This window comes from Ceratotherium simum, unplaced genomic scaffold, assembly GCF_057802395.1.
Source record: "Ceratotherium simum simum isolate JZ-2026a unplaced genomic scaffold, ASM5780239v1 HiC_scaffold_45, whole genome shotgun sequence".
Taxonomy (NCBI): Eukaryota; Metazoa; Chordata; class Mammalia; order Perissodactyla; family Rhinocerotidae; genus Ceratotherium; species Ceratotherium simum.
Window position 1 is genome coordinate 583,938 of NW_028261261.1, and position 24,696 is coordinate 608,633.

General features: G+C 53.3%; 1 protein-coding gene across 1 annotated transcript in view; it reads right to left on the minus strand.

Moving 5' to 3' along the window:
- Positions 1–9,030, minus strand: part of LOC147911246 (5'-3' exoribonuclease 2-like) — a 117,391-nt gene extending 108,361 nt beyond the window's left edge. The window contains 2 exon segments of the mRNA XM_087428404.1: positions 7,953–8,018; positions 8,698–9,030. The gene's annotated coding sequence lies outside the window, so the exon portion shown is untranslated.
- Between the last annotated feature and the right edge of the window lie 15,666 nt (positions 9,031–24,696).

The following is a 24,696-nucleotide window of genomic DNA, read 5'->3' on the forward strand; positions in this document are numbered from 1 at the left end:
CAGGGTCTCCTGTGGTCACAGGTGCACCGACCACAAATCAACCCCTTCAAACCCCTTCTCTTCAAATCAACCCCTTCGCTCTGTAGTTAAGATGCACTTTCACACCTATTACCTAATTTCATCTCAATAACCCGGTGAGAGAGGTCTAATTACTAGTCCCACTTTATAGACAGAACAGGGAGCTCAAGGAGGCAGAATGACCCGCCCGAGGCTCAGCGAGCTAGGGGAGCTGGGATGGAAGCCTGGTGTCCTGACTTGAGGGCCTTTGCTCTTGCAGTACATCATGTGAACTCGACACGCAGGGGCCAGCTGGAGACAAGGCAGGGGCTGAAAGAGGGGCACCCTCTCGGCGGTCCCAAGCTGTCTGACCTTGGGAAGTGGCCCTTCTCTGATCTGTCCCGCAGGGAAGACTCATCTGCCCAGCCTGACCCAAGTCATGAGACTATCCTGACAGTCAAATAAAAAGGTGTGCGTCGGAGGAGTGGGACAGACCGGTTGAAGAGCATGGTGCTGCAGGCAGCCAAGACTCTGAGTGTAAGACTTGTCTCTACGCTTCCCTACAGGTGCAAATGTCACCTCCTCGGAGCGCTCCCCACACGCCCCACCAGAGCACATCTCCCCATCTGCTGCCCAGGGGACCTGGTGGCTTAACGTCTCATGCAGACACCTCGCTGGGCCCCACGGGACACGTTACCTGCCTCCCCAACCATATATGAAGATGTTTGTAAGCAGAGACCAAGTGAAAGCATTTCATAAGTGTAAAGCTTTATAAAAGGAGACGTCACTATTACACAGCACCCCCATCACCTCCACATCCCCAGCACCTGGCAGGAGCGCGTTAAATGTTTGTGGAATTAATTGAGTTGTTCCCAAAAGATGCCCACAAAACAATGTCAAGTGTAAAAAGCAAGTTTAGGAACAGCACGCTCAACGCATCCACTAGGCACGTTTATCTGTGTCATAGATGTTTGTGTGTGCACAGAACATATCCGATTTAACACACCTGAAAACCAGCCCTGCTCTCGTCCACAAGCGAGAATGGGCAGGAAGAAAGGGGCTTAAGTTTTACGACTTTCAAATCTGTACTGTGAATTTTTTTCCCAAGAAGCATGTGTTGCTTTTACAATAAAAACTTTTTTAAAAGTAGAATTCTTATCTCCTAAATGTTATAGAAATAATAGAAAATATCGATCACCACCTTCCTCAGTTAAGATTTTACTTTAGCAGGAGAATGGTAATTATTTTTCTTACTTCAAAAACAAATCCTCTTATTTTAGTAACACAATTTTGGACAAATTATTAACTGATTTTATATATACTACACAGACTTTATATATACTTATTGGTATATACCAACATGCTTACTATTTATTATTGTACACTTTATAGTCAAAATAAAATAATGAAAATGTAACTGAAAAATATAAACACGTGTATATGTATACACACACACTTTTTTCCCTTAAACCAACTGAGCAGAGTTGTCCACTCAGTTACATTCAGGAGTGTCCCCCATTAATTTCTCAGCTCCACGAAGCTCTGGTGAAGAGAGGAGGAGGAGGGCACCGTGTGGTTCCCCGCTCTCCAGCCTGTTACGTTCTGGTCACCCAGGGCTACGGGTCCAGCAGCCTCCCAGCCTCCTCTCCCATGTCATGTGTGGGCCCTGTCGTCCCTGCAAGAGCTTCCCCACGTAGGTGACAAACATCTAAGGAGCTCATATGGCCGGGCCAAGCAGGAGGGGACTCAGGCCTCCTTCACTCCCTCCCTTCTCATCTGCCCTCAGCCTTGTTCCCATACCTTCCTGACCTGGGCCTTGAAAGTCCCTGGCCATTCCGGAGGCTACGGCATAAAATCCAGGCCCTGCATCCCGGCCTCTGATGCCTTCCCTGCTCTGCCCCAGCTCGCCTTCTCTGCTGTCTCTCTCCTCCTCTCTCTCACGGTTCTACTGCCAGCAAACTCACCAGCCCCTGCAGGAGTTCTCAGGCCATTATCCCTTAGCAGGACTGGCCACCAGCTCCTCCCGTCTACAACCCCAGGCGTCCTTGAGGACCCCTCCCGACCTCCTCCAGGAACCTGTCCTTGATCTCCAGGCCAGAAATGATGCAGGTGCTCCCACAGCACGATTTTCACAGAACTTTTCTGGAATTTCCTTGAAACATGGTTATCTCTATGCCTCACTCTTTTCTGAGGTTTCCAAGGCAGGGAGCTGCTGGTCTTATCCACCTATGTCCACTCATTTTGAACATGTGAATTTTTTTTTTTTCTTTTTGTGAGGGAGATCAGCCCTGAGCTAACATCCATGCCAATCCTCCTCTTTTTGCTGAGGAAGACCGGCCCTGGGCTAACATCCGTGCCCATCTCCCTCCACTTTATATGGGACGCCGCCACAGCATGGCCTGACAAGCAGTGCATCAGTGCGCACCCGGGATCCGAACTCGGGCCGCCAGCAGCAGAGCGCACGTACTTAACCGCTGTGCCACGGGGCCAGCCCCTAGGATCTACCATTTATAGCATGCCTACTACAGGCTGGGGACTCTACTAGGACCATTAACTACATGACTGCTACTCCTCACACCCATCTCTTTACGAAGTCATCCACTGGTTCAACAAATATGCATTCAGCCCCTAGGAAGCCCTGCTCGAGAACATAAGGGGAGGGGGTAAAGCAGACACAGCCCCCTCCCTGCATGCAGCTTATAGTCTCGCACAGAGAGCAGACATGAAAAGGTCAAATCAGACGATCGAGGAAAATGCTCGAGGTGCCAGAAGAGCTGCTGGAAAGCAACTAAGCCGCACTGGCGGGTACAGGAGTGAGGTGGAGGGTGCCCCATGCAGAGGACGAGCATGTGGGCAGGGCCATCCCTGCAGGTTCTGAGGGCCCCCAGGCTTCATCCCCAGAGCAATGGAGCACCACTGGAAGGTCTCGAGCCAGGGGGTGCCGTGATCATGTGCAGGTTTTAAGACACTTACTATTTAAGACACAGTATGCTATTCACAATAGCCAAAAGGCGGAAACAACCCAAATGTCCATCAACTGGGGAATGGATAAACAAAATGTGGTCATTTCATACAATAGAATATTACTCAGACATAAGAAGGAATGAGATAGTGACACATGCTACAACTGTGACGAGCCTTGAAACATTATGCTCAGTGAAAGAAGGGAGTCACAGAAGACCACAGATTGTATGATTCCGTTCACACGAAAGCCCAGAACAGGCAACTCTATAGGGACAGAGAGTAGATTGGTAGTTGCTTAGGGCTTGGGGAGGGGGGACAAGTAACAGCCAGATTCTTTTTGAAGAGATAAAAATGTTCTAAAATTGATGGTGGTGATGGTTGCAAATATCTGTGAATATACGAAAAACCATCTAATTGTACACTTTAAATGGGTGAATTATATGATATGTGAATTATATCTCAATAAAGCTAATTTTTTTTAAAGTGGATGCAGTGAGGGGGGTACTGCAATCTTCCAGCTAAGAGATGACGGGTGGAAGGGAACAGAGTGGTAGAAGGATGGGGAAGAGGAGCTCTGGGAACAGGCTCAGATAAAACCATGGGCCCGGGAGACTTTGCTGTGCGAGGGGGAGTCAGGGATCAAGGCCACACAGGTGGCAGTGGTGAAGTCAGGCCTGGGCCCCTGCTGTCTCAGTCCCCTGCTCTCTCCCTCAGAACATGAAACGTGGAGCTTCAGTTTTCTCTTTAACATGTAACGATGCTGTTTTAAGAATGAGATCTCAAACTCTAGGTCAGGAAGATTAAAATTCACCCTACTGTATGAGAGCAGACTTGGAAATAATGTTCAGAAAATGGAACATCCTTTTACTAAAGGACCATGAACAACTGCAGAGCTTTCGGAATAAATCCACCCCATTTCTAGAAGTAACTGGTGGAGATTTCCAAGGTGGAATCCCTCTGGTGTCCAACATGGCTAGTGAATCACGGTGAAGACATGATTCAGCGCCCGGGTGCATGCCACATACATAATATCTTTCAAGAAGACATATTTTTATTGCCGCACTTGAGGACAGCCCCTCGGAATCCCGAGTTCATCAAATCGATGGGTCAAGCAGTGCTCAAGGCCCCAAGCTCACCTCTGGGGTCTCTCTCTATAGGCCACACCAGCAGAGACCGCAGTTCACACAGAAGGGTCTTCTCACTCTATGGTGAATCTGAACTTGTGTGAACTTCAGGTCTGGGGATGTCCACTACACACAGCATCTAGATGTTGTGCTAAGAACTCCAAAGAGGGAGGAAAAAAAACCCACTATATATGATGGGTCTGTTATTTACACAGAACTGCTTGTTGCTTGACAATTTAGATAAAAATGTTACTTCCTCTCTGCATGTGCTGCAAATTCACGGCATAAAGCCACTGGAGCAACTAATGGAGTCTTCACACATCATATCTCGTTAAAGACGCAGAGTCTGTGCCCCGCTGGAATCACAACCCAGCAGCCAGGCGAGGCCACACCTGGGGATGCAGCCCGGCCACTCCAGGCTGGCCACAACTCACCTCTGACCACCTCCCCCACACCTCCTTTTTTTTTTTTTTTTAAGGAAAAATATGAACTCCGTTGTCAAACAGCCAGGTCCTATGGAAGCTGGTTTCCCGTCTATCCCCTAGTCCACCAACGGTAGGAGAAACACTGGGGAGTTCTACAGAATTTGTCTCTCTCTACTTGTGATCAACAATCTATTTACTTATAGGAGTCCTCGATAAACATCTTTAAACGCCTGCCCATGTTTCCAGAAGTAACTGAAAAAATTCCAGTGCCAAGGGCATGAATGGGAAACTGATGGCTGGGCACCAAAAGATATTACTCGGCTGCTCCTGTATTTCTAACAGACGTGGATAATGGGGTCATCCATTCATTTTACTATCCAGTTCATCATCCACATGTGCACTTTCAATTGAAACTTAACCTTTATGTCCCATATTCCAAGTGGGAGCGGCACAAAAGCACACATCTCCGGAGGTGGAGATGGTATGAGTTTCTCCCCGAGCATATCTATAAATGAACACCACCTTTAATTTTATGTTGAGTTAAGAACAAACTCTGAAATACTGGCTTTTTCATACCTGCTCCCACATTTCAGCTTCTCCTGGGCAGGTTCTGGGGTGACCAAGCAGAGCCCCACGGCTCCTCTTCAAGACCCTGGGTGCAGCCCAGAATCACCTCCAAGAGCTTGCTCATCGACCTTTCCCCGGCAAGCTGCCAATCACCACCAAACTCTCCCAAGGAGAGAGAGACGAGTAAATGTTAAGCCTACCCAACTCATTTCATAGGTGACCTCTGAAAGATTTCACCGCCGAGCTTGGGAGAGACAAGGCAGCTGTATTAGCATGCTGCACACAGCCTCAGCCCCCTCCACTCCGTCTTTTAGGAGCCCTTGTTACATAAAATGCCACAAAGGGAAAAGGAAAAACAACACACTTCCAGTTACAAACACAAGTTCTGATGGCCAGGCCAAACCCTGGCTGCTTACCAGATGTTATTTTTAGTCATTTAAAAGAAACATTTTTAAAAGGCCGGAGAACAAAAGTTTTCGCTGTTTTCTTTCTTTTTAAACACACACTCACACACACACAAAAAGATGGAGGTACATTCCATTCGCAAGCATCCTTCCCCGAGTTCAAATTTAAAGGCAAAGGCAGCCTGAAGTCGGACAGCTCCTTCGCGGAGCTGGACCGCAGCCTTCCAACAGGATTTTCAAATGTTTCTCAGCCTCATCTAAATTCCAGCCTGACAGATAATAAATAGCTACTCATTTACTATCATCATAAAAATTTAAATAGCCTTGAAATAGTTGCTACAATACAGAAGAAATGATCAAACCTAAGCTCCGGAAAGCCACTACGAACAGCGAAACTACTGCTACGTGGAAGCACACATAAAGAGACATTGTTGCAATAAAAGCCGCTGGATTATTGGATTTGCTCTCTCTCTTTTAAATCTTCTACTCCGAGCATAAGAGGCAACAACTTGCCGTTTTACCCAGTGAAAAAAGGGCTTAGTAACCCTCAGCTATCACACTGTACCAGATTTGGTGGTGGGTTTTTTTTTTTTTTAAAGAAAGTATCTGATTTGATTCTACACAGTGATTAAACACCTTTGTGCTCAGCGGAGAAGGTTCTTCCAACCCCTCCCCCTCCAAAAATGGCATCAAAGCAATCAAAAGGGTAATGCCGGGCCTGGTCCCCTCCCCCCGCGAACTCCCCGACTTCGCCGGGGCCGCGCGCCGGGCCCCCCTCCGGCGGGAATGGAAGCTTCCACCCCTGGACGGGGGCGCGCGCGGGCCCCCCTCCGGCGGGAATGGAAGCTTCCACCCCTGGACGGCGGGCGCGCGGCCGGGGAGGGGGGCCGCGGCACCGCCAGAGAGGGGTGAACGCGTGTCCAGGCAGGCGCCCCTGGCCAGGCGCGGACCCGCGGGAACAGCCATCTTTCCTTCCGCAACCCCGGCCCCCTCCTCTCCCGCACGCCCCCTCCCACCACTTGTCAACTTTAAAGACTCGACGAGGACACCCGGCCTCCCAGTTCTCCTCTCCAGGGTCGCCGCCATCCCCGCCCATCTCGTCTCCCCCCCCCCACCCCCCCCCGAGAATTCCTCCGTGGAGGGGGCACCGGATCCGGCCGCCCGGCCCGGAGTGGGGGAGGAGGAAGGGGACCTGCTCCGCGGCCGAGCCGGGGCGGGGGCTGTCCAAGTTTGGTGCTGACGGCGGCCGGCATTCCGAGGGAAGCGCGATCGACGGCCGGCGGGCCCGCGGGGCGGGCGCGGGGAGGGGAGGGGCCCGCGGGGCGGGCGCCGGCGCCCCCGCCCGCCTCGGAGCCCCGAGAGCGCCATTGGCTGCGCCGCTCAAAGTTCTCGGCTCGGGGGGCGGCGCGGGAGAGGGGCGGGAGTGCGTGTGCGGAGAGGGGGGCGGGGGAGGGGCGGGAGTGCGTGTGCGGGGAGGGGCGGGAGGGGGCGCGGGAGAGGGCGGGAGTGCGTGTGCGGGGAGGGGCGGGGGCGGGAGTGCGTGTGCGGGGAGGGGCGGGGAGGGGGCGCGGGGAGGGGCAAGGGGCGCGGGGAGGGGCGGGAGGGGGCGGGAGTGCGTGTGTGGGGAGGGGCGGAGTGCGTGTGCGGGGAGGGGGCGGGCGGGGGGGGGGCAGCGCGGGAGAGGGGCGGCAGTGCGTGTGGGGGGAGGGGGGCGGGGGGGGCGCGCGGCCGGCCGCGCTCCGGCGGCGGCATCTGTTCGTGGTGCTGAAACCCCGAGCGCTGAGCTCAGCGCAACTAAGTCACAATGGACAACTTTTCCTCCCCGAGGGGCCCGGAGGGGGGTCGGCGGCCGGGCCCCCCACCGCGAGGAGCCTCCGGTGTGTCCCAATCGACACCTGACGCGCGGAGATCAAAGTTGGGGCAGAACTGGGGGGTCCTGGGGGCGCCCTTCTTTTGTTCCCGGGAGCTGGCGTCAGGTTCCAAGAATAAAAAGTGATGCTGGAGAAGTGGAGGGGAGGGGCGAGCCCAGAGGAACGATTCTTTAAATAAGATTTGCAATGGAACCCCGACACCGCTTCCAAGGAGTTTGGTGTCCAGGCCCGAATTACCGCCACCCTCTATCTACCCCCACCCTCACACCGTCGTGAAGGGGGGGACATGGAGCCGGGAGAGATTTCCACATTCCAAAAACATGTCCACCAACTCACAATGGACGCCGGGCTGCTCGCCGCCTTTTAAGTGCAGCCTCTCTCCTTCGACCACTGCCGGAGCCGCGCTCTCCCCGCTCGGCCTCCGAGAACCCGGCTCTTTCTTTCCAGAAAAGGAGGGGCGGGTAACTTGGAGGCTGGAGACAGACTCCTTTGGGCGTCTGAGCGTGCGGCGCCGAGGCCGGCACTTTTTAGGGTGCTGCCCAAGTGCCCGGCGACCCTCCTCCCGCAGCGCGGGGTGGGGGACAGCTCCAGCTCGCTCACTTGTTTGTCGCTGAGCGCGGCGATCCGCGGCTGCCTCTCGTGGAGCCGCTTCTTGAGGCCGCCGTTCTGCGGAAACACGGAGGAGCGGGCTCAGGCCGGCGGCCCCGGGGGCTCCAGTGCGCCCAGCAGCCCGCGGGCCGCAGCCCCCCGCCCGCAGCGCGCCCCAAGTTCCCGGCCGGGTTGCGTGTGCGAGTGAGTGTGAGTGTGTGCCGGGGGAGGGGGGAGGAACAAAGAGCCTGGCAAACACGGCGAGTCCGTGTCGAGCAAAGCTCATAAATATTCAAGTCGCGTCCTAATCTCCCAACACACACACACGCGCATGCCGCAATACCGCTCGGGCTCCGGCCGCGCGCCGCCGCTCGCCCGAGCAACCATCGCCAAAACTACTTTTGCAAACTGTGCAGGATTGCACGGGGGCCGGAGGGGGTCGGCGCACACACTCACACGCACACCCCGGGGCAGGCTCACGAAGGGGTCCCCTCCCGGCACCCTCAGCCCTGCAGACCCTGCGTCGAGAATGAGAAGACGCCGGGCTATGGTCCCACGGGCCCCCGACCCCCACACTGTGCAGGATTGCAGGAGAGGGGGGCGGAGGGGGAGCGCAGAGGGGGTCCGTGCGTGTGCACAGTCCTCCCACCCCGAGGCAGGCTCGAGGCGCGGCCCCCTCCGGACACCTCCAGCCATGCAGACCCTGCGACGAGGACGAGGACGCCGGGCTCGGGTCCCTGGAGCCCCCACCGCCTACCTGGTGGCGCGCGAGTTCCACAGCGAGCGCCTCGGGCCGGCTCTGCAGCTCCATCCCGGGAATTTGGGCAGCACTTTTCGCTCACTTTGGCCCCGGCTCCCGGGAAGTTGCGCGGCTCCGCGGGGGCGGGAGCGGGCGGGCGCGCACCGGGTCTCCGGGCCGGGGGGAAGCGAGCCCCCTCCCCCACGGCCGAAAGGGAGGGGGGTCTGGCGAGGGGGAAGAAAGGCGGCCGGGCGCCGCGGCCGCCCAACTCCTCAGTCTGCCCGGCAAGTTGCGCCGGGTCCCCGGGCTGCCGGCGCGGCCCGGCGCATGGCCCCCCGGCGCCGGGAGCCCCGCACAGCCCCGCGCGCGCCCGCCCGCCGCCGCCCGCCGGCAGGGACTATATTTCCTCCGGCGCGCGCGCCTGGATCTCGCTGGGCCTCGGCAAAGTTGTGCTTCGACACGATGCTAATTCGGCAGTGCCCGGATGGAGCGGGCCCCGCCCCCGCCCCGCGCGCGCGTGCGCACTGCCGCCGCGCGGAGGGGCGCAAACTCGCCGGCCCGCCGCTTGGGGCGGCCAGCCCGGGGCCGCTCGGGCCGGGCGCTCCTCCTCCCTCCGCCCCCTCCCCAGCCAAACCCGAGGAAAGCGGGGCGCCAGGCCTAAGTCTCGGGTGATAAATACTTTCCGGTGGAGGGAAAAATGTCCATTTTTTCATCTCTTTTCTGCTCTGGCTCTCGCTGCTCCCTCTCTTCCCCTTCTCCCTCTCCCTCTCCCACTTTATTTAAATTGCCTGCATCCCCTCCTGCCTCCCTGTGCCCTAGCGCTGCGACTTGGGAGATGAAATGAGTCCTGTCTCCGGATTCCCCACCGCCTGATGGCCACCGTGTTGTTTCAACAGTGTGAAAACCGATCTCTTGACTGTTCCTTTAATGAATTTTTTTTTTACATTCACAATTAAACTCTCAACAGATGTCACTGGACTTTTTAAGACAGTTGTTAAAAATTGTAAACGTGCCCGGTCAATGTGACGTAAAACAATTATAACTACAGCTGCGGAGATCGCATTTCAAAACTCCCAGCCCCGCAGCCAGGAGGTTAATGTCTCCGAGTCAATATTACCGAAGTGGAGTCACCATCCTCGTCAATTAAGGTCGGAATGCTTTCTGCTCCAGTAGCATTGGTAAAGTGCTGGTATGTTTGAAAGATGCTGGAGAGAAACGGTGCGATCTTATTTCGAAGTAAACGTTTAAACTGATAAGTCATTATAACTTCATCTTCCTCCACAGCACAAAAATTACCCAGGCACACACAATCGACAAAGGCCCCTTTCAACATGTGCCAACATGCCACACATTACTTCTGTTGTCAGCAGAAGTTGTTGGCGTTTTTTTTTTCAGGTGAGGACTCCAATGTTGTTCTGGCCTCTATTAGAGCATTTGCCACAGTGACTTATGTGTTTGTCTGTTGGGACCCCTCAAACACCGGGGCCTCTCATCCCTGACCCCAGCACCCAGACTTTAGGAAGCACTCAGCAAGGGATCGCTGGTTAATTTGTGAGCTTTGTTATCAGAGTAAAACTAACACATGTTCTAAGTGGTCATGATCAGTTTGGTCTAGCACAAACCAGGAGGAAGCAGGGCTCACCAAATGCAAAACTAAAGGGTGATTCTGGATGCCCTGAGGAGGCTCTGGCTCCTTCCACTCCGGCTTCAGCCCAACTCAGGATGGTGTCCCCCGTACTTAGTGCTTTGCTGGCCTGGACACCAGTCTGGTAAAGTGGACTGCCCAGGGGACCAGTGTTTGGAGAGCCAGAGAGAGAGAGCATGCAAGAGGATTCCTACTGTAATCTCTGTAAATGTCACTGGCTTTTTGGTAAAAATTCATAATAATTTCCTTGGCCATGTATGTAATTAAATCAACAGAGAGGATATTCGGGTCGTCCATGACTCACACAGACTCAGGCAGAGGCTGGCTGGAGGAGAGCGGCTCACACTGTAGAGATGTTACAGTGTTGTCTGCAAGTTTCTGTAATTAATTCGGGTTACAGTCGTGATCATCTACATGCCCCTCTATTGCTTTCACAGCCACCTAATTCCTGAGCAAGCAACAAACGCCAGGGGCTGGAGTGCCCTCTGACGATGGGGGAACCGGGTATGTGGAGGAAAACCGAGCTGTAGCTCTTGTAAGCAGATGCTCGGGGAGCCCGGTGCTGCTGCCGCCCATGTACTTTCCTCTGAGCGCATCCTGCACTCCAGCTGCCCTCCTGTGGCCCGTGCTGTGGCCTCCATCTGGAATGCCCTTTCTCTCATAACTCACCTTTTTAAAATCCTGTTCATCCTCCAAGATTCACTTCAAATGCCACCTTTTCTGGGAAGCTTCCTCTAATTTCCTCGTGTAAATTCCTTACTCCTCCCCTGGAGACTTGCCACACCACGCAGAGCTTACTTCGCATGGGGGCATTCTGTCCCATAATAAAGGTAACTTTTCCTCCCCACCGGAGCCTGAGCTGACTCTGAGCCTGGCCTCTGGGCAGAGCACGGTATATGTATGTGGAAGGAAGGCACGGTGTACCCAGGGCCAAGTAGGTGCTTAGAGGATGAATAAGTGAGTGAGGGGGTGAATGAATGAATGAATGCTAAAAGAGAAATACATTCCATTTTTGGAAAGGGGGGGCTATTAATAATGGCCCTAGCAATGAGCAGTGCCTACAGTTCATTCCAGCATCCACATTTCTCTTCCCCTGCATTGTGGTCAGGTGGACAGGGGCCCTGGATTGAAGCTTGAATGTCTGGGTTTGAGACTTGGGTCCACCCCTTAACAGCCTCGTGACCTTGGGCGAGTTACTCCACGTCTCCTAGCCTCCCTTTCTTCAGATGTAAAATGGGAATTATCCAACCAACTACAATTACCCCCAGACCCACTCAGCTCCTCCAGGCCCCAGACATTGGCTACTTGCTCAGTGGAGAGCCCCAGTCGCAGTCCCTCACTGGCCTAACAGGCCCCGAGGTGCGGGCCATCCTTCAGTATGGCTGCTGGAGGGGTGCTGCAGGGCTCTGGCACCCGTCCAACCCTGTGGACCCACAGGGACCCCGGCTGTTCCCCGCTCTTCTGGTTTCTGAGTGAAGCTTTGTGGCCGGCCAAGGGGTTGAGTAACACAACTCAGAATTCTGGGGGAGTTAGGTAGGGCTTCATCCAATGAACTTGGACCAACGAGAAACAGGATTCCGGAAGGAGCCAGCAAATCAATATCGCTCCCTTCCTTGGCTGGATGGAATGCTCTGTAACACAGCCCACATACCCCGCAAACAGCAGTGGACAGCCCGGTAATCCGTCACCTTGATGTCGCTTTCCTTCTGGCCCTGTCCCCTCACTCCTGCGCCCTAGGACTGCACCTCAAAAAGAGACTTCACGCTTTAATTTGCCTTTGTTTTCGAAGGACCCCCTGGCTAAGAAGGGGAATAGCAATAGCTATCATGCCACAGGGTTCTGGTGAGGATGAATGAGTCATGCCTACGAAAGCCCTAGTGCGCTGGAAAGAACCAAAAAGAGCAGCGAATATTCTCAGACTCAAGAATCGGTCTTCGGTTCCTCCCCCATGTGAAAGGTTCCTACAAAAGGCCAAGATGAATCTTGAAAAAGGACTTCAAAAGAAGCTCAGTAAGCATTCAGTATGCACCTGTGGTGTACAAGGCCCTACACCAGTTGCTATGTGACTCACATCCAGTCAGAAGGGTCCCAGGCCCTGGGACACCAAGGTGTAGTGGGGGCTCTGGCAGAGAAAGTACAGACGTGAGGAACTATAATTCGGGGGGGCCTGCATTAAAAACAGAACAGAGTGAGAGCAATGGGAGAACAGGAGAGGAAAGTTCATTTTGGGAGGGGTGGTCCGAGAGGGGCTTGTCAAGAAATCATTTGAACAGAGCTTTGAAAAGGTAATAACGCCTTGGTTCCGGGTTTTACCATTCACAAGGCATTCTCCATATCTGTGATCTCACTGACCTCGCCAGAGTCCCAGGAGGGAGGTCGGTGCCCCATTTTACAGTTTGGAGGACCGAGGCTCAGGACACTAGCTTGACTTGGCGTGGATGCACAGACTGAGGTGGAGGAGACCTGGGCAGGTGTTTAGGCTCTTCTACTTTTGGAAGTTGGCTGAAGGATGGATTGGTTTCCAAAGACAGGGAAGGATATTCTGGCTAAGGAAGTGGCATAAGCCAACGTCCTGAGGCAGGCTGCCTCAGGGGACATGCAGTGGGTCACTGTGGAGAGAAGTAGGACAGAAAAGATGGTGGGACCAGACTACATGGTCTAGAATGCCAGGCTGTGGAGTAAAATGCATTATCCGGGGAGAGGGAACCTGCCCAAGGTTTCTGCACAGGTGTGTGCGACATGATCAGGTCTGTGCTCTGAGATGACTGCATGGTGATGGGAAGGATGCAGGGGAAGGTGGGAGTCAGCTGGGAGGTGGAGGCCACGATCCAGGAGAGAGGTGCCCATATCTGGCCTGGAGGAGCAGAGGGAGGCAGGTGCAGATCCTGGGGCCAGCACATCCTGAGCACAGAGGAAGTGCAGGGGCTGTGGCAGGAGGGGGCTTGAATGTCTGGTGTGTGGTACACCCATATGAGTGAGCTTTCAGGAGGGAATAAATTTGACTTTCTGTTAGTGTTACTCTTGTAGGTATATTTATAGCAAGCCTTCCTCTGCCCTCTGTTGAAGGCATTCTTTATTTTATTTGATCCTATGGAGGTGAGTACAATTGTCCCCACTTTACAGATGAGAATACTGAGGCTCAAAGTGATTCAGTAACTTTCCCAAGCTGCACAGCTATGGGGCATCCACACATGTCAGGGGCCCAGGACAGTCTTGTTTATGCCTGTTGTCCTAGGTAATATTTAATGTGTCTTCTTTACTCTCCAATGTGTCCCGGCTTGGATGATGAATTATATGGTCAGCCAGTGGTAGGGATGGAGACAGAATTCACCCTCCAGTTTCAAAACTCCAGAGCCTGCTGTCTTGCCAAAACTCTACTTTGTCTTACCCTGGCCATGGACCAAGGGCCCTTTGGTCTAGAGCAGTGGCCGGAGGTTGGGAATGGCACTGTCTGGAGCCGGGGACACTGGTGTAGGGGACTCAGTTTCCACCAGGGTCAAGCCATAGGACCAACTGCAGCATCACAGACTGTCACTCTGCTTCCTGCAAAATGGGTGGCCAGGCCCTGTCCAGTCACTTGCCCACCGGCTCAGAGGCTGCACAGTATATCTGAGAGACATCTGCCAGACACCGACAGGCTCAGGCCTGTAACCCAGTTGCCCCCTGAACATCTCCTTGGATGTCGCTGGGCACCTCAGCTCAACATGACCTAACCTGAGCTCACCAGCCACACAGGGCAGCAGCGCCATCCATCGGCTCCTGAAATCAACCTCTCCTCTCTCAGGCCCCATATCACATACACTTCATGTAATTAGTTAAAATGAGGTCGTACTGGATCAGAGTGGGTCCTAAATCCAATGTGACTGGCGTCCTTATAAGAAGAGGAGAGACACAGACACACACAGCGAGAATGCCGTGCGCTGACAGAGCAGAGGTTGGAGTCTATAAGTTGAGGAATGCTAAGGATTGTTGGAGCCACCAGAAGCTGGGAGAGAGGCCTGGGAAGATTCTCCAGAGGGAGCCAGCCCTGCCAACATCTCGATTTAGGACTTCGGGCCTCCATACTGTGCAAGAATACACTTCTGTTCTTTTAAGCCCCTAGTCCGTGGTACTGGCCATGGCAGCCCCAGGAAACCCACACACAGCTCGAGCCCTCCACTGTGATGAGTAGACGGACTCGCAGAGACTGGATTCCTGGTCCCACTGCCCCGCAGCCCTGCAGCCTTGCAGGAGCTTCCTGACCGCCGCCTCCTGTGTCTCCTCAGGAGAAGAGAGCACGATATGTGTCGAGCGCCCAGCACGGGCTGGGAATATTCAGATCCATAGTGGCCCAGAATTTCTCAGGTTTTAGAAAAGCCACAGGATGCGTGTACCAAACGCTCCCTTACCTCTCCAGCGGGTCAGCGATTACTCAATAATCAAACACCTTGATATTTCCACAGCCGAATGTATGAACACTCACCAGAAGTGGAACGAGAGCCACTGAACAGCCTCAGATCGGTTCGGGTCAGGGTTTGCTGCCAAATGAGTGTGAGCATCAAACTTACGGAGAAAAACTCAGGACGCTTGGGGCTTTAGAACTGAAGGTAAGGGATCATGCACGTGGTCTGCACGCTTTGAAACGCCGTGATTTCCGCCATCAACTCCACCGCACTGGTCCTCTGAGAGTCTAACTGATTCCATCTATGCAGCAGCTCCCAGAGGCCTGGGAGGGTTGGAGTTATTATTGTCCTGCTACAAGTGAGGAAACTGAGGCACAGAAAAGCTAACAGACCTACTCATGGTCACCTGGACGTGACCTGGGGCACCAGGAACTGGAGCTCAGGACATCTGTCCATCCCAGCACAGCCCCTACCCCTGGACCCTGGCTGAGGCACCCAAGGCAGGGCCGCCCGTCCCCTCCTGCAGGCACCGGACAGAACTTACTCGCCCGCAGGATTCAGGGCCTCTCCTCTGAGCACAGACACTTAATATTTTTTATTTTCCTGAAAGTGCTGGTATCCCACCAAGCAAAATGGTCTCCAAAAAGGAAGGTCCTCGGTTGAGTGTCTGTCCACTAGAGGCGCCATGTAACTCCTCCCACCTTGCCTTGCGTGGAGAGGAATCTGGCAACTCTGATTGGCTGGAGCCCTGCTCATGTGAGTGTGAGTGACAGCCTGTGTGACTGGTTCAGAGCGGAAGTCGAAACTTCAGGACCTATCTGGGAGTGTCCTGGGACTATTAAAAAGCTTAAACAACAGAACCTTATTTTCTGGCAAACTGGAGGCTGGAAATCCGAGATCAAGGTGTCGGCAGGGCCCGTTCCTTCTGAGGCTGTGAGGGAGAATCTGTTCCAGGCCTCCCTCCTGTCTTCCAGGGGTTTGCTGGCGATCATGGCCTTCACCCTGGTCTCTGCCTTCATCTTCACAAGGCGTTCTTCCTCTGTGCTGTCTCTGTGTCCACATTTTCCCTTTTATAAGGACACCAGTCATATTGGATTAGGGGCCACCCTAATGACATCTTTTTAACTTGATGACCTTTGTAAAGACCCTATTTCCAAATAAGGTCACAGTCTGAGGAACTGGGGGTTAAGACTCCAACGAATGAATTTGGGGAGATACAAGTCAACCGCAACAGGCTGTCAGGAGCTCTTCTCTCTGAGGGGCCAACTGCCTATTGAGGCTCAGTGGACACTCAGTTTTCATTCGTTCGCTTTCATTCACTCACGGCGTATTTATTAAGCACCGACACCGTGCCAGGCCCCCTCCTGCACCAACACCGTGCCAGTCCCACCAATGGACCTCATTTTTGTTCTGAGTCCCTGTTCCTGATCTGTGTATCTAGCCCTGTGTGTTGTGCCTCGGAGCTACGAACATGCTGTAGTTTGGGCTTTTTGCTAATTTGGGGTGGATTCTGCTCCTTTGCCTCCCACCCCACCCCCCATCCTCTCTTCTGAAGCAACACATTTCACCTGATTTATAAATGGAAGAAGATGGATGCTCGTCAGCACACTCTGGAACCCTCCACTGGTCGGAGAAGGAGAGGCGGTGCCCGGGCCTAGAGGAGGCCTTGGCCGGCCCTCACTTGGCCTGCCCCTTAGGGGGTCCTCGGGTGGCACTGCCCCTCTCTGACCTGTAAAGGCCCCTCCTGCACCAACACTCAACGGGAAGCCCTTATACAAGGTCAGGGGAGCTCCGCCTCCTGGGTCCCCTCGCTTATATCAGCCACACATGAGTTGACTACACTTTTACATTTTTGTTTCAAATACAGTTATCCCCAGAAGTCTCAAAGCTTTTCTTCGCAGAAGTTCACCTTTATCCACAATATCATTTCTAAACTGTATACCTATCGATAGGTCAGCTAAAGAGGAAAATCAACTCTTCTGGGTTATGGGTTGTATATTGACAATCACCTGGTGACCAGATTGTTCTTGCAACCCAAAATCCCTTCAAAGACAAACAAGTCTGCTCTGGAGGCTGAGTGAACGCCCACGGGCAAGGTAGTGCCCCTTTACAGGATGGGGAAGGTTCTGAGGCTTATGAGATGGAGGTTCTGAGGCTCTGGTCCCAGGCTGAGGCTCCTGCGTATTTGAAGAGGGAGAGGATGAGGAAAGAAACCAATTCGGATTGGTTACCCATCACCGTATGTGCCCACCCCAGGCTAACTAGACTATTTGCCGCATTGTCATTTAGGTACATCCCAGGCCTCCTGCCCACCTGAGAGGCACATGTCATTACCCACTTTTTCTAAAGGAAGCCCAGGGAAGCTAATAACTTGTCCCAGGTCTAGGCCAGTGTGGGCTGGGGTCAGGATTCAAACCCGGGGCCATCTGATTCCAAACCCAGGACGTCTCCACCACCTCTGGCCACCTCCCCTTCTAGTTGGGTCTCCATCCTGATGTTATTACAGGTTCAGGGTCAAAAAGACTTTTGGAAATTGCTTTTCTATTCCCCAATACATTTTCTTACCTCCCTTGAAAACAACAGCACAATTTTCAAAGGCAGAATTCCAAACCAGAGAAAGCATATTATTATGTGTGGTTGGCATACAAAAAGCTGTACATATATAATGCATAACTTGATGAGTTTGGAGATAAGTGCACACCCATGAGACCGCCACCATAATCAAGGCCATGAATTTATCCTTCAACTCCAGAAGTTTCCTCGCTTCCTTTATTTTTTGACTTTAATTTTACTTTTTTTAACTTAATTTTTTTGTGGGGTAAGACTACTTAACATAAGATCTATCCTCTTGGCAGAATTTTAAGCATACAATACAGTATTGCTAACTGTAGGTCCTCTGTTGTACAGCAGATCTCCAGTTCTGTCCTTCTGCCTCAGCCCCAGTGAACACTTCTGTTCCCCCACGTGATCAGCCCTAAAATGGGTGAACAGAGATGCAGACTGGGCTGGGGCAGAGGATGAGAACTGGCAAGGTGGCGGCTGGGCAGGAGAGGGGACTAGAACTAGCACTTGTAGAAGACTTTGAAGTGCCAGCACTGACGGGGTATATTACAAACGTTATTTGATTGTCTCTTCGTTATAGCCCTGGGAAATATTCACATTATGCCCCATTGTCAGATGAGGAAACCGAGGTGCACTAATGTGAATTAACCCAAAGTCATCCAGCCTATATACTGAGAGCCCTGTATTTGAACCCGGGTCTGCCGGACCCCAAAATGCCAGCTCTCAATAATTCATGGGGAGGAAGGCAAGAGGAAGGCTCTCCAGGACCCTGCATGGGGAGTGGCAGAGCACCAGCCTCGTGTTGCCTTTCTTCGGGAGGTGTGGCCACTGCGCCGACAGCCTCAGGGAAGCATCCCCCACACCACCTCCCAGCATGAGCTTCTCTCAGGAGAAGGCAGGAGGGGGAGGTGGGTACCTGACCATTCTTGGAGTCAGAAGCTGTGGGTTTGAGGCCCACAGGTGCCCGTGGCTCCTGGCTTCCTCAGACCTCCAGGAGTTTGAGGTTCCTTCCGATAAAAGTGATTGGTGTGGACGTCAAGTGGGAAAACGGCCAGGGAAGGACAGGGGCTCCCCAGGTGCAGCCCTGACCCCTGGAGCCCCACTGTGGGCACCGCAGATTCAGTCCCCAACAGGAGCCAAGCCTCAGCGCCACCTGAGAACGTTTCTGTCCCGAGGCGTCTAATATTAGCAGAACCATCCTGGTTAGTACCTGCACACCCACGTCATCATAGATCCTAAGTCAGCTGTTCAGTTCTTTTGAGAATGAGTCAACGTGTGCCACACATACGTAGGATGCCCTTTATATGGAGAAGTGAAATTCTTCTGGAACACACCGTGCCATAAGCCCTCACTTCTCTCTCACCTTTACACCTGGCAGACCCGCGGAGCCACAGCGCGGAATTGGTTCTCTGATGTTCTTTCTCACATTTGGTGATGGTTTCACTTCCAGGCTTCTGGCCAAGCAGTGATTCTGACCCTAGAACCTTTCTGCGGAGTAATAGTAAAAGTTATTTTTCACTTGTCTGCCCCTGAGCCTGGTTCTTCTCTCTGTGGACAAAGCCAGTGTGCGTCCAGGGGGGTAATTGTTGGGGAATGGAGTGACAAGGAACTGGCTTTCGCTCCCTGGCATCACGGGGTCCTGCTACGTGCAGGGCGTCATGCTGGAGGCTAGGGGGACATTGGTGCTTTCAAGGGGCTCCCAGTCTGATGGGGACAACAGGTTTCAGCCCACCACCTCACCAGTGGCCCAGAACAGATGCTGGCGAGAGGTATAAACAGGGGCTGGGGAGCACCGAGGAGGGGCCCCCATTCTCACTGGCAGGCTTCACACTCCGTCATTTGACTCACCCCTACAAGCACCCTCGGCGGGGGGAGGGTATTATCGTCCCTCCACTCTGCCTGGGGAAACTGAGGCTTGAGTGGTTAGTAAGTTACTAGCAAGTCACCTAGTCAGTGGATGTCAGTGGATTTAGATCCTGGAGACGTGGGCTTGAGTCTGGGCTCCACTGCTTTCGAACTGCAGCCGTGGGAGCCAGGGCGTGTCCAGACAAGGGGCCCAGGGAGCCCTGGTGCGGAGGCCTGAATGCACAGGTGGGTTTGGGCACAGGTATATCGGGAGAGGAGGGAGGTGGTGGCTTAGCTTGGATTTAAGCCAGAAGCCGACCCTGAGCTAGGGTTCAAGTGAAGGAGTTTAGCTGGGAGGTGATCCCAGGAAGCGCCTGTGGGGTGTGGGATGTGAGCCCGGGAAGGGAAGGAAGCCCAAGCAAGGTGAATTAAGGAGCAGGTTACCTCGGTGGGCCACAGGGCTCTACCTTGCTGGGAATTCTGGGAAACCATGTGAACCTCACTCCCCCGTTGTCCTGCTCAAGGGGAGAGAGCCAGAGTACTTCTCCCCCGGCTGCCTGCCCATGGTCGGTCCAGGGCTGCTTCCGGGGGACGTTCTCTCTTGTTGATTCAGAGCCCACAGGCCACACCCGCTCCTGAGACTGGAGAGTGACAGGTGACCACAGAAGAAGCTTCAGGGTGCACAGGAAGAAGGTGCGAGGGCAGGAGGGACCGGGCAGGGCAGCAGCTGCCCCAGCGAGAGAGGATTAGAGATTCACCAGGAAGAAGGCAGAGGCCAAAAGCAGTTGGGACGGTTGGCAGGCGATGGGGAGCCATCGATGTCTAAGGTGCTGTGACCGTGTCAGTGTCTGCAGAATCCAGACGTGTGGGGACATGGGGCAGGGTGGCAGGTTAGGATGCTGTCCTGGGAGGATGGTCCACACCAGCACGGATGGAAGAGGCAGGTGGGGTGAGGAGTTGGTTGGGAGTTAGAGCTGAGGCCAACCAGGCGTGAGCACGGGGACAAGAGAGGGCTCCAGAATATTTCTGCCTGTCTGGCCTGTGAGGCAAGTGGGTGGTAATATTGCCAGACACAAATCTGGTTGACGGGCCGGAAGGCAAGTCTGGGAGAGGCTGCAGCCGATTGAGACGCTGATGGCTGGGGCTGTGGGGGGATCTGGAGCAGGCAGAGGCCAGTCTGGTCTGGAGCGCCTAGGGAAGAGCTCAGTAACCCACAGTTGTCCCTGACGTGCTGCCCGGGATCTGCCCTGGTCTCGGCCTCTTGGGGAGCGGACGATGGGGCTCCTGTGATGTCCCTCTGGGGCTCTGTGCTCATCTTTTCTGAGTGGGGAAAGGATTGGGCGGCCCAGCCCGCTGAGTTCGCAGAGTTCTGGAGCCTGCTCTGTCATCCACTGGCTGAATGACGTGGAATAAGCTACTTGCTCTGAGTCTCCGTCACTCCACCTATAGTGAGGGTCACCCGTTTAGCAGACAGTCACAGAGCATGCACCACGTGCCAGTGGGAACACAGCTGAGCAAATGGAGTTCCTTTCTCCTGAGCTGTGGGGTGGGTGCTGGAATAGACCTGTGCCCAGGGTGCTGTGGGTCGAAGAGAGGCTAGCCCTCGGGACTGCTTGCACTGGGTTCAGCTGGATCCCAAAAGCACACAGCAAACCCGGGAGGCATCTACCTGGCAGAGGTCCTGGCAAGAGAGGGCAACAAGATGGGCCTTGAAGGTTTGGGACAAGGACCTGCCAGTCATCAGCGGTCATTCGGTTGCCACTGGATGGAGGGGCTGCAGCCCCTGACCCTGGAGGCTGGGCTAGTGATCCAAGATGGAGTGAAGCAGTGGGACCCATGGGGCAGGACGAGTGAAAGTGACACGGGTGGACAGGTGAGGTGGGGGAGCGAGGGAGAGGAGGGCGCCCAGGGCAGTGTCAGGTTTCCGGCCTGGGTGACCTGATGGTGGAGCGAGATGGGGTGAGGTGGGGAGCGAGGGAGAGGAGGGCGCCCAGGGCAGTGCCAGGTTCCTGGCCTGGGTGGCCTGATGGTGGAGCGAGATGGGGTGAATAGGGGAGGGGAGGCTGGGGAGATGATGAGCTCTGCCATCCTCCAGGCTTTTTTGGGTGACACTTACTTTGTGAACCACAAAGGGCTAGGTCCCGGTGCCGGGCCAGGCAGAGCAGAACAAGGTTTTTGATCAGCCCTCCTCCCTGTTCCTTCTCCCTGTGTGGGGTTGGATATGCCCCCTAAAATTCACATCCTTCCCAGAACCTCAGAAAGTGACCATATTTGGAAAGAGGTTTTGCAGATGTAATCAAGTTAAGATGAGGTCGTCCTGGAGTAGGGTGTCCAATATGACTGGTGTCCTTTTAAGAAGAGGAGAGGCACAGAGAAGAGAGGAGACCGCCATGTGACAGTGGACACAGGGATCACCCGGGGCTGCTGGTTACACCAGCAGCAAAGAGAGCGGTGTGGAACAGGTTCCTCCCTAGAGCCTTCAGAGAAGCCAGCCCTGCCGACACCTTGATTTCAGACTTTTGGCCTCCAGAACTGTGAGTACATTTCTGTGGTTTAAAGCCGCTGGCCACGGGACTCTGTGACAGCAGCCCCAGGACACTGACACACCCTCTGTCTCTCCTTCCTCAGCCAAGCCTCACCTTCCTTGTGGAATTCCACCTCCTTCTCCCCGCCACCATGATCAAAGTCCTAAATCTCCTTACTTGAGGGAGGACTGAGGCTGGCCGGGTTCTTCTAATTAGTCTCACCCCCGGCCAGGCCTCATTAGATTTCCATCGCGTTCTCTCCAGCAGGTCAGTGTGAATAGTCTCCCTCTGGTCAGGACGATGGGAAATACCACCTTCAGCCTCGATGCTCTGTTGTTCTCAAATCCTGCCAGCTCTTCCTTCCGTGGTCGGGGTGTGCAGCCATAGAAAGTCGAGTTCAGTTATTCATTCACATATTCAGCACATGTTTTCTTCCGTAGTTCATTGAAAACTTTCAGGGATTTTCGAAGTCCTTTTATTCTCTGTTTTCCCTTTTATTATTAATAAAATCCTTTTATTCTGTTTTCAGCCGAATGCCAGAGCAGCAGAACGGAACAGTGTCTTGCTTCCTGTTTTGCCTCTCCTGCTGCCTCCCTGCTTCCTGTCTGCACAGGCAGGTTCCACATTAAAGAACGTTTATTAGGCACCACCATGTGTCAGGTTTTAAGTTATAATAGTAACAATATGTTTATTGAATGAGTGCCTATTAATTGCCAGGCATTATGCTAAGGGCTTTCTGTGTTGTCTCATTTTAATCCTTCACAAAGACCCTATGAAGTAGGTATTATTAACCTCATTATATAGATGAGGAAACTGAGGCCAACATACATCAGAGACCTACCTAAGGAAAGATAGCTGATAAGTAATTGTTTCTGACCGAAACTAACCCAGGTCCAAACCTGGTGTACTACCCCCACGTGGCAGCGATGCTGGGTTTGCATCACTGGCCCGAGGGCTGACCACTGTGGCCTGTGGACGACGTTATGGGCAGGGAGGGTGGCGGACAGGCATCTAGCCCCAGTTTTATCTCCCTCTAGGAGGACGCTGGTAAAAATCTTTCAACTGCCACGTGGGAGTCCTTGGGGAGAATAGTAGTTAAGGAGTTGTGAGTTATTAGTAACATTTATAATAATGAAAAGAGGATCATTATTATAACAATGAGAGGTGCCATGAACGAGTGTTAATTGCAATAATTACTAATTTATTGGGAAATTAAAAGATGGTTCAAGGTTTGTAAATCAGGGAGGAATGAGAAGGGTGGGTGTGTGAGTAAAATGTGGGAGGTTGGAGGTTCTGGAGATCTGCCTGGCGGTGGTCAGAGAAGAATTGCAAGACAATTGCTTACCCAAGGATATTCCCCCTAGGATAACTGCTGATGTATCAGATCTCCTAAAAACGAAAAAAAAAAAAGACACCCTGGACCCTAGGATCATTCTGTCCAGGCTAAGATGGCAGCTGTTTAGACAACAACCCTGCGACACAGCTAAACCCAGGAGCAGATGAGGGGTGGGGGTGGAGGGACGTTGTCCCTTCGCTGCCTTATTCCCAGGACTTAGCAGAGCGCCCACACAGGGTGGGTGCTTATAGAATTTGTGGTGATTGTTATTTTTGGTAGTTGTGTCGTCATAAATGAACACCAAGTCTGGGGATTTCATTACCCAACCAACCACTGGCTTGGCCCCCACTCCTCTTAAGGCAAGACCAGTGAAGGTTTTGGTGTGTGTACACTAGCAGGTGTGTATGTGTGTGCACGTATATTTATTTGTATACCTCTGTGTTCCAACTGGGATTCAACTCTGCACTAAGTAAACTGGTTAAAAATTGGAAAGCATTGTTAACTTGGGGTTTGTCATTCAATTTCCAACTTGAAATCATGCATTAGGAAAGATTCGAGGTGTAAAATCTGACAGATGCTTTCTTATTTGTGAATGTGAAGGTTATGGCCTCTGCCCACCCCAGCTCGAAAAGATATAAGGATGGATCAAGAACAAGAGACAGGAAGCGATGAGGAAAATGTGCAGTGCCAAACAGCCCCTTATCTGGGTGTCATTAATACAAGGTCCTCGCTAACCAACCCCACATCTACTGAATCCTAGCAGCTGCAGGATCGAACTTGACCAGCTCAAGAAGCAGCAAACCTGGGCCTGGGGGAAGCATCCCCCAGGCCTAGATCCTAGATATCCTGGATCCTAGACATCACAGGAAAAGAGTACAGTGGGCATGAGAGCAAGCCCCAGAGAACCACCCTCCGTCACTCTAAATGGCGAGTGCCCACTTCTCCCTCTGCCTGTACCACCCATGTCTGGACATGTGCTTTCCAGCAGCCCAGGGCTTAACGAGCGCTGCTGGGAAGAACCACCAGTGGCTACTGAACCAGGGCTCTCTTCCCACTTCTTTGTAAGGGAGGCTCGTGTGTGAGATGAGGCAAGACCCTAAACCTCCATCGGGTATCTCTGGGTAAAAATAAAGGCTGAGTTTTCAAATACAACATTTAAAAGTTAATCATCCCAGGCTCTCATATTCAGAATCCAAGTCAAGTGAGCAAAATATTAGTATCAAAAAAAGAGTCAGTTTGTCCAAATTAGTTCACTGGCCAGTGGAGGCTTCCTGACGACGGGTCACGGGAAACATAATGGGGAAGGCAAGGCGGCTGCAAGGTGTGTGCTTTACAAAGGTGACCTCAGCTTTACCTGGGGGCACGGCAGAGTGAGTGGTCAGTGCGTGGACTTCAGAGCCGCCCACCTGAGGGTGGTTGTGGCACCTGTGTGCCTCAGTTTCCCTCACTGCACAATGAGGGCAGGAACAGTACTTACCTCACGGAGCTGTTGGGAGAATTGTGCTTTTAAACCTCTGTCCTTGGCATTTGGTGCATGTAGTGGGTCGAGTTGTGTCCCCAGAAAGATACGTGCCAGTCCTAGTCCCCGGCACCTGTGGGGACTTATTTGAAAGCAGGGTCTTTGCAGATGTGACCAAGTTAAGTGAGGTCATCCTGGATTAGGGTGGGCCCTAGTGCAACGACTGGTGTCCTTATAAGAGAGGGAAATTTGGAGATGGAGAG